This window comes from Amblyomma maculatum, chromosome 1, assembly GCF_055883805.1.
Source record: "Amblyomma maculatum isolate TAMU_Amacu chromosome 1, ASM5588380v1, whole genome shotgun sequence".
NCBI classification, from domain to species: Eukaryota; Metazoa; Arthropoda; class Arachnida; order Ixodida; family Ixodidae; genus Amblyomma; species Amblyomma maculatum.
Window position 1 is genome coordinate 244,682,222 of NC_139344.1, and position 12,982 is coordinate 244,695,203.

The window sequence follows — 12,982 nt, forward strand, 5'->3', positions numbered from 1 at the left end:
TACGCCGATCCGAGGGCCAGGCGAGTGCGCCTGCTTCAGCAGCTGTTGCAAAGCGAATGCGAGGACGTTTGCGGCGTCTCCCTCCGGGTGACATACTGCGCGCTCACTAGCCGTCGAATGTGATGCGCGTGCCGCTGTTGCGGGCGTTCTCCAATCGGGGCCAATGGGCCATTCCGACTGAATACCGGGGGGAATAAAGCCTTCGCCAACGGGCAGTAGCTTGTGATGCAACTCGGGATCTCCCGATGCTGGGTACGCTGCATGCCTCTCCGTCAAAGGACGGGGAGCGCTCGCAGCATTGGCGGGTGTAGACGCAATTTGGCCACCGGGCCAGCCTGCGTGCGCAGCGGGTGAAAGGAGCAAAGAGTAGCCGCCGCCGACGGGCGAGGGCTGTACGAGTAATTCAGGATTGCCTGTATTAAGACTCGTTTGGCGAACTGCATTGGCAGTCGCACCTGTTACATGGCGGAGCGATTGGGCCTGGAAGCCACTGCCACTGGGCACGGGCTTCGGAAGCTGGCCAGGAGTTCGCGGCGCGAACATACTAGTGCGAGCTGCATCGGCGGGTGCGCCAGGGGACACGTTCAAAAGAACGGAACTTCTATAGCCACAGCCATTGGACTTTTCCGGCTCGATGTGCTTACCGGGAATGCCCGGCGCAACGTTTCGGACGGCAGCCGCGCCTGCGGCATCATGCAACACGTCGCATTGACCTCCCAACATGGCATCGGCGGTTGGATTTGATGTAGCCAAATGGCTAATGCTCGAGATCTCCCGAGCTTGGCCGCAGACGTCGGCCAACATCATTAGGTCAGACAGCCCATAGCGCGGGCTGGTCATGTTGTTCATACAGAGCTAGCTTTCCCCGCTGGAACCCCAACAAGGACCCACGTTGGTGCGCCAAAATGTGGGCTTCTCTACAGGGCTGCGGCTCCGTTCTCAGAGCAAACAACGCTCCGCTAGCTCAGACCACAGTGGTGGCCCCCAAGAACAACACGAACACCGAGGACCAAAGGGTAACCGGTTTAATGGTTTTCTTCAGTCGCGCACGCGCGATCAAGCAATTCAGTTCACCTGGTTCCAGTCTCTCTTTTCCGGACGCGTCCGCACTGCTCGCCCGTCCGGTCCGCTCTGTAGAGGTGGCACACCACCACACCCACACAAAGCGCACGCCTCCCTCGCCACAGCAGTCGAGGGAGAGAGGGGGAAGGAGGCTGTCACGTGATGTGGAGAGGAGAGGCCGCGCCTCACTCTCGCCGCCGCGTCGTAGCCAGGAGGGGAAGGAGCGGTGGTATGTGCCTTCCCACAAAGTTTATTACTGCAAATGTAAAGAAATGATAGCATGGCACTGAAATAAGTGCCTTCCCTGATATGTTGCACATCATAGGCCTTGCAGATCTGTCAAGCCAAACAGAAAGGCTGGAAATTGGCTCTACGACAGCATATAAGCTCCGCTAGTAACCAGAAGAGAGGAGTGGCAACAGTAGAGTACCTTTTATTATTAACTCAATGACTTAAGTTCCAAGGATGGGTAACCAGCTATAAGGCTTCCATTTATTACAGTTCCTAGAGTGCCATCAGAAAAATAGAGGCAAAAGAATGAAAGACAAAGCACTGCACTGATGCTATCAACACTTGTATTGAGCTAAAACTTAGGACACAGCAATGCACTGTGGAAAGAAGAAACGAATATATTACAGTTTGTCATATACTAAATTTGACTTTTTGGGGATTGTGGAAAGGCATTCAATTTAGTCCGTACAATGGCAGCCACAGAAGCATTACAACGGAATGACACGGTTTCAAAAAGGTAAAAGGGTTTTGTTCACATATGAGAAAGCCATGTAAACTGGGTCATGAAGCAATATAAACTTAATAATGTGTATGAGTCTGTGAAAAAAAAAAAAAGATGCAAAAATGGCAAGGATATACAGGAAAACATATACAGAAAAACAGCGTACAGGATGGAAGTAAGTTCAGGTGCAATGGTCCTAAGCGACCGGTAACAAGTGACTGGCAAAAGTTTGCGAGATGTACAGAAAACATTTTTACAAGCAGTGACATGTATTATGCAAGTTCATGCGTTATATACATGTTTAATGTTTGCTCCTTTGATATATGCAGGACTTCAGGCAACTACAAGCCTCGGCAAATGAGCAAAGAAGCTGGCTCCAGCAGCGCATCAACCTCGGTGTCCGAGGCGCACATAATGCTGAGCGCCAGTGTTGTTCCAGAGGCCAGTGTAGTGCTAGAGTGCAGTGAAGGGCATCAACACAGCACCAACACTGTAGAAGTTGAAGAAGTGGACCCTTTTGAAGACTGGGATTTGGATGCCTTGTCTCAGCATGCTTCTCCACAGCAGCACTCGCCAGTGCGGGAAGTTCTTATGCCCCAGCCAGTGCCTACACAAGAAAAAAGGCGTAAAAAACACACAAATAAGGCTGACGATGCCACGTTAGCCAGCCATGTTGGGAAACTTACAGACGCACTCCACACAATAAGCAAAGAGCATGATGAATGCGACCTTTTCTCTCTATCTGTAGCGAAAAGATTAAAAAGGCTACCGGCGGCTGAGCAAACCCGCATGCAAATAAGGATCCTGGAACTTTTCCAGGACCTGTCCCAATAAAAGATGGGCATATTGATATGCATTCCCACATATGAGTGAATGGGTCTTGCTTGAACATTTAACTGACTTTTCATCTGATGCACAGAATATGAAGAAAGCACGAATAGCTGCTTTGTTTCTGAGAAAAGAATCAATTATCTCTAGTGCATGTAGTACAAAGGCAGCACTAATATGGCTAAAAAAATTACAGGTGTTTGAAGAAGCATACATGCATTAAAATCCCCAGACAAGCTTGCAGGAACGCCATGATACAAAACAACTGACCATGCAAGTAGCATGCTAAATATGTGTACACAGTTAAAATAGCTAGCCCCAGTGTGCCCGTAACAGTTCTAACGTAACAGCAATGTTAATTTCCAAGAATAATTTCCTCCTTTTCTTGTAATAGACTTGGCATGAAAACAAAGAGCATACTCTAAATCAATAAATCCCCATTGGATGGAAATTCTCATCCTGCCCATCTTTTTCATGCGGAGCATTGATTGCTTTTTTTTAGCCATGCATGCATACAAACTTCATCAACCCAAGGCTTTTCTGTCCTGATCAAAAATTTGACCCTACTATGCTCATGGATTCCTGCTACTTCACTTCCTGTCAGCTTATTGCAATAGAGACAACACAATATTCAAGTGGCAAGGAAATACCCTTGCTACGATCAGGTTTGTGAAAAAGGAAAGGTACATGAAGATTCAAACACTTAAGCCTGGCAGGAACTTGTTACCTGGTTTAGAGAAAAGCCATAGCCTGTCAGCTTTGCTTGCTGTACACAAAGCTAGCCAACATTTTTGTCACAGAGAAATAGGTACTGCATATAGGGAACCTGCACTGCATAGGTAGCGCTGTAATTGTCCTGCAGCGTGACTCAAAAATGCTGCTGTTAGCCACTTGGTTCACGATAAATGACCGAGCACGTTCAGCAGTATTATAGATACGCGTTTGACAGATAAGGGCCCAGGCGCTTTGGATGTATCCTAATTATCTGACACACGTCACGCAAAGCTTCGACAGAGCGTGCTAGATGATCCTGTAAGCTCATGCAGGTGGCGTGAAAATGCCCTAAAAAGCTAAAAAGCCGCCTCAGAGGTATTTGCTCTTCTCGCTAGGATATGTGTTACGGCGTGGCGATCGACACAGCAAACTTCATTGCAGGTTGCCTATAGCAAAAAAAAAAAAAAAAGAAAAAGATATGCGGGCTCTTTTCTCCACGTCAGTAAGCATAATTCGACTAATCTTAAGGTGTTGAAGAGCCTCGCGCGAAATGATATGTGCATGGTGTGCAGTCTGCTGTGGATGCTCGAATTTTCACTAGAACCTCCAGCTTTTCCCCTTACTGCTGGCTCCAGTAGTTGGTGTTGTCTGCTGTTCGCAATAATGCAAAAAGAAATCATTGTAGTAAACAGAGATATTGCTATAGGAAACAGTGCCATGACTGTTAACTTTTGTGTGGCCATACTTTGTAACCAGAACAAAGTGGGCTCGACTGAACCACCAAACCTGAGTTCCCAAATAGCAAAGCCTGTAAGCAGAAGGCACAAGTTAGAGCAGCACATCTTTATATGCTTAAGCATATGTTACCTTTGCTAGCACGCATGAGGCTACTGGTTTGGCACTCGTCTCAATGCAGCATCCATCGAGACTCCTGGTTGCTGCCACTGCCAGGAGACTTCGCCAACAGCGCTGTAGAAGTAGGCAGCAAACAAATCTCTAGCTGTAGCGGCATCAGAATGGTGGTTTCTGGCGTGTGTTGGAGCAAGTGAGAAGTACCGGGGCTGCGAACCATCCCCCAATGCCCCTTGGATGCCTTGCCGCCAGTGTCCTTCCACAACGTTCCCAAATGCGTCCTCTCTGTCTGTGAACGCGTCCGCCCGAGGATTTCTCACAGTTAGGAAGTTGTGCAAGACACAAGCGGCTTTGACAACATAGTCAACATTCTCGGGGCGCAGTGGGATAGTCCGCAGTAGTACTCGCCACCTGGTCGCAGTTATGCCGAAAGCATTTTCAGCGCACCTTCTGAAAAAAAAAAAAAAAGACCATTTCAGCCCATAGTAAAGTGAAAAGCTTGCCATGTTCAGCAAACATATATTTAAATGCATGCAGACAGGGGTATACGGATACAGTCAAGGGAATATGATACTATGAAAATGCATTTATTCGAACTTCTGGCTTCAAACCCTATAGCGAGAGCCAGCACCACTTGTGCCAGCATCCTGGTGCTATACCATAAAGAAAGGCTGTTCTTCTCCTAGCTTTTGTTCTGATGTTTCAACTTGGCCGGTGCAAGGGCGTGCTCACTAATGTGAAGGTCTTGTTTGAAGCCTGTGGTTTCTTATGAAAGTCCAACTCTCCCAACTAAACTCTCGAAAGAAGAAGCTGTCTTCATTCTCTATCCAGGTGTGCAAGGAGTTCAAACAATGCTTACCGAGACCAAAGTTTTCATTTTACATATGTCTAGGCCTCCAGTTTCCTACATTCTGACCATTTCCAAAATGATACTAGGACAAATGTGGCTCCAGCACATGCACGCTACTTTGCCAGCATTTTCTATCACCGTCAGATTTCCAGCGTCCCCAGCCAAAAGCAGTGTGAAAAACATACTGGCTTAATACTGGAAGATGCTGGAGGGCACTGGTTTTTACAATAATGAACCCAATTACTTTTGCACAGATGCTTCGGAACTAACCATGGAGACTATTGAAAAATATCTCATTTCAATTTGGGATAAAGTAAGAAATTTCCAAATTACGCCTCTTTCTATATATAACCTGATTACAATTACGCTTTATAAAGTTAGATCAAACAATGCTAATAGGGAGTTTTAGAATAGGGGGACGCAAGGCTTGGGGCCCCCAAGGAAATAGCGCGCGGCAGCGCAACGTGCTAGCCGAGCCGCGAGTTTTAGAATAGGGGTTTTCCCGACGCAGCGGAGCCGGGCTTACGTTCGTCGATTGCAGCGCCACGACGGTAGCCAAGGAAAAGCATTTTAATATATAAAAGCAAACAACGTTATATTATTCATCAAAAAGTACTATTATTGTGCAAAAACTATCTTAAGACTACCGGTTATATAAACCGTTTTCGTCAGACAAGACGAAATCGGCCAATAGTCAATCCAGGCCGAGACCGGGAAACCTCATTTGAACCTTCCGCGCTTTCCGCCGTCTGGTCCCCATGGCAACCAAAGGAGGCGAACTCGCTAAGCCTAACAGCTCGGTAAATCCGGAAGCAATCTGAAAATATAGCGCGTTTTATCGCTAAAATTTGGTTGTGCGGGCATCATAAGACATAGCATAAGCTTCGTTGGCCTTTCGTTTTCCATGAACGCGTAACACCATGGAGCGGTGACGACGAATGTGTGCCGAGGCGAGCGGCCGCCGCTTGGCCGAGCGCCGCCATGTTGCCGTAACCCAAGCGACCCAACGGCGGCTTGGGGCGAACGCTATTTTGGAAAAATAGGGGCCGCCCCAAGCGTTAACCCAAGACCCCAAGCGCGCCTTACGTTCTGCGCATGTAGGGTGCCTCGATGCCCGCGCCTCCGCTCAGGGTGAGGACAGCTGCGTCGTCTGCTACGGCGGCCGCCATTCTCGCGCCCGCGGCATACAGGTTTCGTTCTCGTGGGGGGAGGTCTGCTCGCTTCTGGCTTGCCGCGGGCGCTTAAAGTAAGAAAAATAAGGAATATTCTGGTGCGCTTTTGTTTTACATGAGAATATAATACTTAATTTTGTTGGAGAGCCTGCCTTGTGCTTTTAAAAACAGGACAAGCAGCCAACATCAAGGCGTCGACAGTAACAATGAAAGCGGGTATGCAAGATATGCGCCAAATATGTCAGTGAAGCTCTCCTAGAATCTATCGCTAGAGTTCAAAACCTATCTCTTATGCACTGAACCCTTTGGTGCGTGGAAACAGCAACCCGTCCCAACATAAATTTGCGTCGTCAGGTCGCTTACTCGAGTGAAGCGACCATACTCCTAGAGAAGCAGAAGGAAAAAAAATCCTGAAAACGTTTATTTACCGAGGTTTGCGATAGATTCCGATGAAAGGAACCGTTACTAAGCAGAGGATCATGAAATAAAAAGTTTTGAGCCGCTTTTCAGTTAAATCTCGATGACGGTTATGACAAGGCGTATTCTGCATACCACCACGGGCATTGGCAGCCCTGTTGGTGTTATCATTCCTGCGCATGTTTAATGTCGAGAACAAAACGCTTGAAAAATGCCACAATCCACTGCGTGGAGGAGGGGGGGGGGTTGAACATTTATTTTAGATCACATCTCCCTCAATTGAAAGCATTTAATTCTGTTCACTTGTTTTGTAGTTAATTTCAAACTACTAAGTTTATTAGAACTGCTGGAACACATCGGGTGATTTCTGCCCAAGCTTCTTTGGCGTTCTTTATTAAATTTGTAGCTATGAATGTCCCAATACAGGTGACTGCAATGGATGGGTAAGAAAACTGAGCAGACGCGGTCAATGACACAGCGTCTTGGTTTCGCACGTTCTGAAAAAAAAAAACGATTATCAGCAACGGTAATAAAATATAAGCACTCGCCTGTTCGTCTTGGTATACCTGGATGAAAACAAAAACTGTTACCCAAGCAAACATGAAATCGTTTATTCAGTGGTTATGAAAACACACAATAAAGTTACCAATATTTCTGCTTATGGGAACGCGACCATTATTGCACTTTTTCAAAGTAGACATCTATGTTAAATAGATGACTGTAATTGACGAAACAGTTGTGATTGCATATATACATAGGTGCAGAATTCAGGTTTCGAAGCAAAACTTTCGCGGAACTTCATATTCCGGCTTGGTTACGCAAGGCTGACTCCAGCACAAGTTTTGCTTCCGTGGCCACTAGAATGAGGGCTCGGAATTTGGCGAAGATGAATTCGGAGCCTCACTCTGGCATACGCAGCAGTCAACATTTTTCTTATTCGCTCTTTGTGAGCCATGCAAGTCTTCACAAGGGGCTTGTCTATCTGTTCAAGATATGCGATCAAAGAACGAAGTGGCGACTTCATGGTGAAAAATGTGCCGGTACACCATGAATTGACGGCGGTAAAATGCTCTTCATAGTTTTTCAATGTTTTCATTACATCCCTGCTAGGATATACGAGGTTTTGTCCATCCCTGACGTACTCCTTGAGTGCAGTGAGGGAAGCATACTCATCGTCAGGGTTGCCAAGGAGAGCAGCCTTGCACTGCGCACAAGTTATGCATTTTAGAATTCCTTTCAAAATAAAACCGCCAAGGTAAAACAAGATACGGCACTCGGTTGACGTGAGCTCTTCAATGAACAGGATTTCCGAATCATTGATTTCATCGATTTCGTTTTCTGTACCTTCCTTCTTGGCGTGTGCAAGCAGATCGACAAGGTATTCCCGGTCGTCAAGCTCGTAACTTGTCGACCTAGGAGTGTGAAGAAAGTGGCTGACGCTGATGAGTCGAAGTGCGCACTTCAAGTCGTACGCAGTGGGCACTGGCTTCATGAGCCGCACCACAGAAAAAAGGTTTTCTAGGCAGTCTTGCAACAGCCTGCTCGTGAGAAGGAATTCATACCCTTCACTGCCAAGAAGCACATCTTGAAGGCGAAGGACAGCCGTTGTTGCAATTAGGACCCCTGCTTGCGATGGCTTCCACTGAGATCCAGTGCCCATTTTGAGTTCTCTGATCGTGTCTATTGCCATACGCAGTGTGTCTAAGGCGGCATGATATTTAGTCATGTTTCTGCGGCTTAGCGCCATGGTGGGATGACGCGCTGACATAAGGGCGTACCACCTAGAAACGAGGTCCATAAACCACGCTGTTGTTTCGGCCTCTGGCTCAATCACTCCTTCTTTTATTAGGAACCGAATAGCTGGCGGGGCTTCGCGGAAGAGCTGGACAGCGACTCCAACTTTCATCTTGGTGAAGTGTCCACCACTAATGTGGTTTTCTGATAAATTTGGTGCTACCTTAAGTTCATTGGCAGCATCATAATCCAAGACGGCCTGTACATGCTCTAGTTTCACCTTCGAGGAAGGCAATCCGTTCTCGCTTACTGTATCATCACTCAGTGTGAAAACTTTAGAGCTTAGAAGCTGTCCTTTCAGGTTCTTAAGGACATGTGCTGGGTCAGAGATGAAAAAAAGTTCCTTCCCATCTAGGGTTGGGTGGGGTATTGAGCACGAAGTTGTTGAATGGCGGTGACTCGAAAAGCCAAATTCTCTCCACATAGCGCGGTTCGCTGCACCCATGTCACAGGTGACTACCCGTACTCTTAGAGAAATCTGGCTGCATATCTGAACTATTTCCAGGACATATGTCTTGAGTACAGAGCCGTCCACGTGCCTACCAGTAAATTCATAGGCTATCACTTGCTTCCATCTTTGGTTTACCCCACCTAGCATAAAGACCAAAGCATGGTTGGCTGCCTCTTCAGGCTTCGAGGGCAAGGTCGTTCCTCCCAAAAGCACGTCTTCTCCACGGTCGAGTTCAAATCCGGGTGCTATCTCCATTTCATCTAGAAAGAGAACGCAGTCTTTTTCCACATCCTCCATTCCCTCTGCTTTGGACCTCATTACGTCGATCACTTCATGCAGGATACCTGGCAGAAACTTCAGGATCTCAATTCTTCTTGCTAACGTTCTGCTTGATGGGAGAGGGTAGCCAATCTTTCTGAGCGTTTCATACCCAGTGGTTCCACACGCAAATTTAATTTTTAGGCCTTGCTTTACTGTTTGCGCTGACCATGAATTGCCACGATTGTTGTTCCGAGAAAGGGCACGAATTTGGTCTTCATTTAAAAACTTCGTATTTCGTGAGAAATTAGCTGCCTCTTTCTGCAGCTTACGATTCTGCTTCTGTAGTTTTTTTACAGTGTTCTTAGATTCTCTGTGGTGTTGTTTCAGCTTATTATTGGCTGCTGTGAGATCTGCTATCTTCTTCCAAAGCTCTGCTGCCCCAGAATCAAAGGGTTGGGTCGCACGAGCCACTGCAGTTTCTTGAGGCCGTACATCCGTGGTGGTCGAAGTAAATTGCTCACTAGCATTGCTTTTTTCTGTAGCCACCAATGTCCCATTTATCACTCCGTCTGACGATGAATCTGCTGGAGGATCTTCTTGCGTATTTAAGGGAAGGACGTTTGTCACTTCTGGTGAAGAACCTTGTGCGGCAGCGTCATCACTAAATAATGCAGGCATGTGCACACTTCGGTCCCTCGGTGGTCTTCGCTCTTTAGGAAGTTCTGGAAGCATATAAATAAGGAAAAATAGCACATTACATATTTAAAATAGTGGTCCTTTTGCAAAACTCCGAAGTAAGCTTTTCTGCATTGCAAAGGACTCTTCACCATGGCGGCCCATCCTAAACGTCAGGTGCAGCTGTTTTTCACCCTCCTTCAAAAAAAGGAGTGGCTAGGCAAAACTGGTTCTAATCCCTTTATCCCGACAGCGTATCGTGCGAAGGAAAGGAACGCCGCATTGTTCAGACTATATATGTTTGCAGCATTCTACATTTTTCTGACTCCAAAGCTGGTTTGGCGGCCAAGGTGAAGGAATTTTGCTGTGCCAAGAAGCTGACCTCCAAAGTTTTGAAAAGGGTCCATAGAAGACGCGGCAGAAAATTTAACACGTATGCAAATCAACCACTTCATCACGTAAAATTTTCAAATGTAGACGACGAGGCGATAAGCAACATGGTAGCAAACACCAAGGTTAGGAGGTATCTGACCTTTGAATGGGAACACCGTTGGGACAGCATTGGGCTTGAGTTTTTTCCAACCGTCCGCGCGGTTTTGTTCGAAGCTCTTGTCTTCGAAATGAGCCTGCAGATGAATGTGTTATTGGAATTAGCCCCACATTGCCTGCTCGAGAATGAAAACAACAGCACGCAAGACAACAGCGTAGTCCAAATATATCAGTCGAATCAATCGAATGAGCTCCTTAATCTGCACATAACAACATATACTGTTTATCTCATTCACTGAATTAGTGCGGTGTCGTTGGGCGAAGCATAGGGCTAACAGGCAGCGCAAGCTACCCAACGCAGCATACGTGTCAAAAACTCAAAAAATCGTAAGTAAATGAATTCATGTTGGCTCCTAGACGACCCAGATGCAGAGTAATTGCCACAGCTTATGTGCCCTCGCTTGTGGTCGTGCTCTGTGCCTTGATTCGTGCCGGCCGCGGTTCTCTGACAAGCGCCTCGTAAAGGCAATTATTTTTTAATGAGCAGAAGCGGCGAAAGCACGTTTGGTACGCATTCACGAGCTTAAACATTGTGTCATGCAATTTCGGATGCAAACAGGCAAGCAGCAGACAATGACCGGTTCGGCGCGGAAGCGTGCCTTTTTATTTACGCCGAGCAAGACGAATAGTGCGAAAATGACATCTGACCAATACAAATCTTGTACTACACTTAGCTGGCTAAACGCAAAAGCGGTAAATCGCAACAAAAACAGCACTGAACCAACATGCGGCACTTACACTACAGACACATGAGGAGCTCGTCGGTTGCCACTTGTCACGCTTGATCCGGACCAGCCACAGAAGCCTTCTTTTCGGGTCTCTGGGAAAATGAAACATCCTCCAACCATTTCTCGCATGGTTGGAGCATTGAGGAACACAACATCCAGGCATTGCACGGCGATGAAAGCCGCGCGAACGCAGGCACTTAGCAGTGACGCCCGCACGACAGCAGAGCGGCGAGGTCGGCGCGGGCAACACAATGGCGGAGGGAGCGCGCGAAAACAGTTTGAGGCGGCGTCGAGTGGTTCAAAGGGTGACCTCACCCTAAGCGGGGGCGCGCGCATCGAGGCACCCTATGCGCATGCGCATTTCGACGCCCCAAGCTCCTTGGGGGCCCCAAAGCTTGGGGCCCCCTATTCTAAAACTCTCTATTATATACCGTGCTCTGCTCAATCTGTAATTGAAGATCCGCTTCTGGTCATTTAGGCACCTTAAAGGGTATGGCCGCATGAAGTCCGTGCGCAGCTGGAATGCCACGTCACCGACGAAACCATACGGTGCAACTGTTCGTGACCTGGGCAGTTTCCCAAGCCTGGGGATGTCGAGAATGCCATCATTCAGGTCACGACCAAAGTCACTTTTCTTTAACGTTCCGCCATCACTAAGCCGGCCTTCTGCGCCCACATCGATGAGGATGTACTTGCAATGGCTGTCCACAACTGCCATGAGCACCACTGAGTCCTAAAATGAAAAGCATAGCACATATTGAACTGAAAGGCTGTGCAAGTGACAGCACACAATACAATATAAATGTAATGACGCAAAGGCCAAATTCAACTGCAATAAATAATATAGCAGTCCATGCATCTACTAAAGTTCTGTAGTAATGAACAAAACTTTTGTGCCAATCGCGTGAAATGCACTGTCGAAGCAACTTTAGCTCTCGAGGTGAGGCATTATTCACAATGAGGTATAAGCTACCTTGATAAAAACCTGCAGTAATAATTTACATTGTGACCTGATAACATAAGCAGACTTGCTACGACTCGATTTGAAGAATTTTGCACATGTCGAAATGCACCTTACCAAGCACATGTCACAAACTTTAACCTACTGCCCAATGATAAAGCTAACTGCTTTACTCAACTATGATTTGCCCAGCTATATCTTGTTCCAAATGTCTAATCATGAATCATTTGGTTGATGCCAGTTCATGGACACATGACTGCCTTATGACAATAGTCGAATATGTGCAATTTTACCTTGTAGTTGTAGTATCGGCTTCCAGAATTTGGAGGGCAAACAATGGCAACATGTTTCCCATCGACTGCTCCCAAGCAGTTCGGGGACTGCCACCAAATGGCAAAATCTTCGGCAATTTCTTGCCACTGTTCCTTTGTTCGAGTCTGAAAGCAAACAGCAGCGCTATTTTAAGACGGAAAGCAGCAATCTGGCAAAATATGTCATCTTAAAGAAAGTCAAAAGCCAACAACAGATATGCATAACACAATTTTCTCAATTTTCACAGCCAAGAACCTTCTCAAAAGTATAGCTTGACAAAGATGATAACAAATATGTTTAGAGCCTCTTAAGTCGCCCTCTTTTAATCAAGTTCCTCTAATGCATAAACCTATAGCTGCACTCTGTGGCATAGATGTCCATTAAATCTGCTCGTATTTAATTGTAATTTATAAGTATTATAGGATAATACTGTCCTGTACAGTCTGTCAATAATATACAGCCCAGCGTGTTCACTTCTAAACCCTGTAACAAGGCTCCTGTAAACAATACTGGAATAGACAAGCTAGAGAAGAGTTCGGACGAGATTTATCATCTACAAGGTTTGGAACGCTGGAGATGTGCAACGAGCCCAGATATGGTGCTTAGAATCAAAACCCGTGGGC

General features: G+C 46.7%; 1 long non-coding RNA gene across 1 annotated transcript; it reads right to left on the reverse strand.

Moving 5' to 3' along the window:
- Positions 1-1,162: 1,162 nt before the first annotated feature.
- On the reverse strand, positions 1,163-11,707 carry LOC146206119 (uncharacterized). The gene is made up of 3 exons (XR_014704348.1): positions 11,569-11,707; positions 4,205-4,639; positions 1,163-2,402 (listed from the first exon to the last, which is right to left on the reverse strand). It is a non-coding gene; the product is annotated as an uncharacterized LOC146206119 (long non-coding RNA).
- Between the last annotated feature and the right edge of the window lie 1,275 nt (positions 11,708-12,982).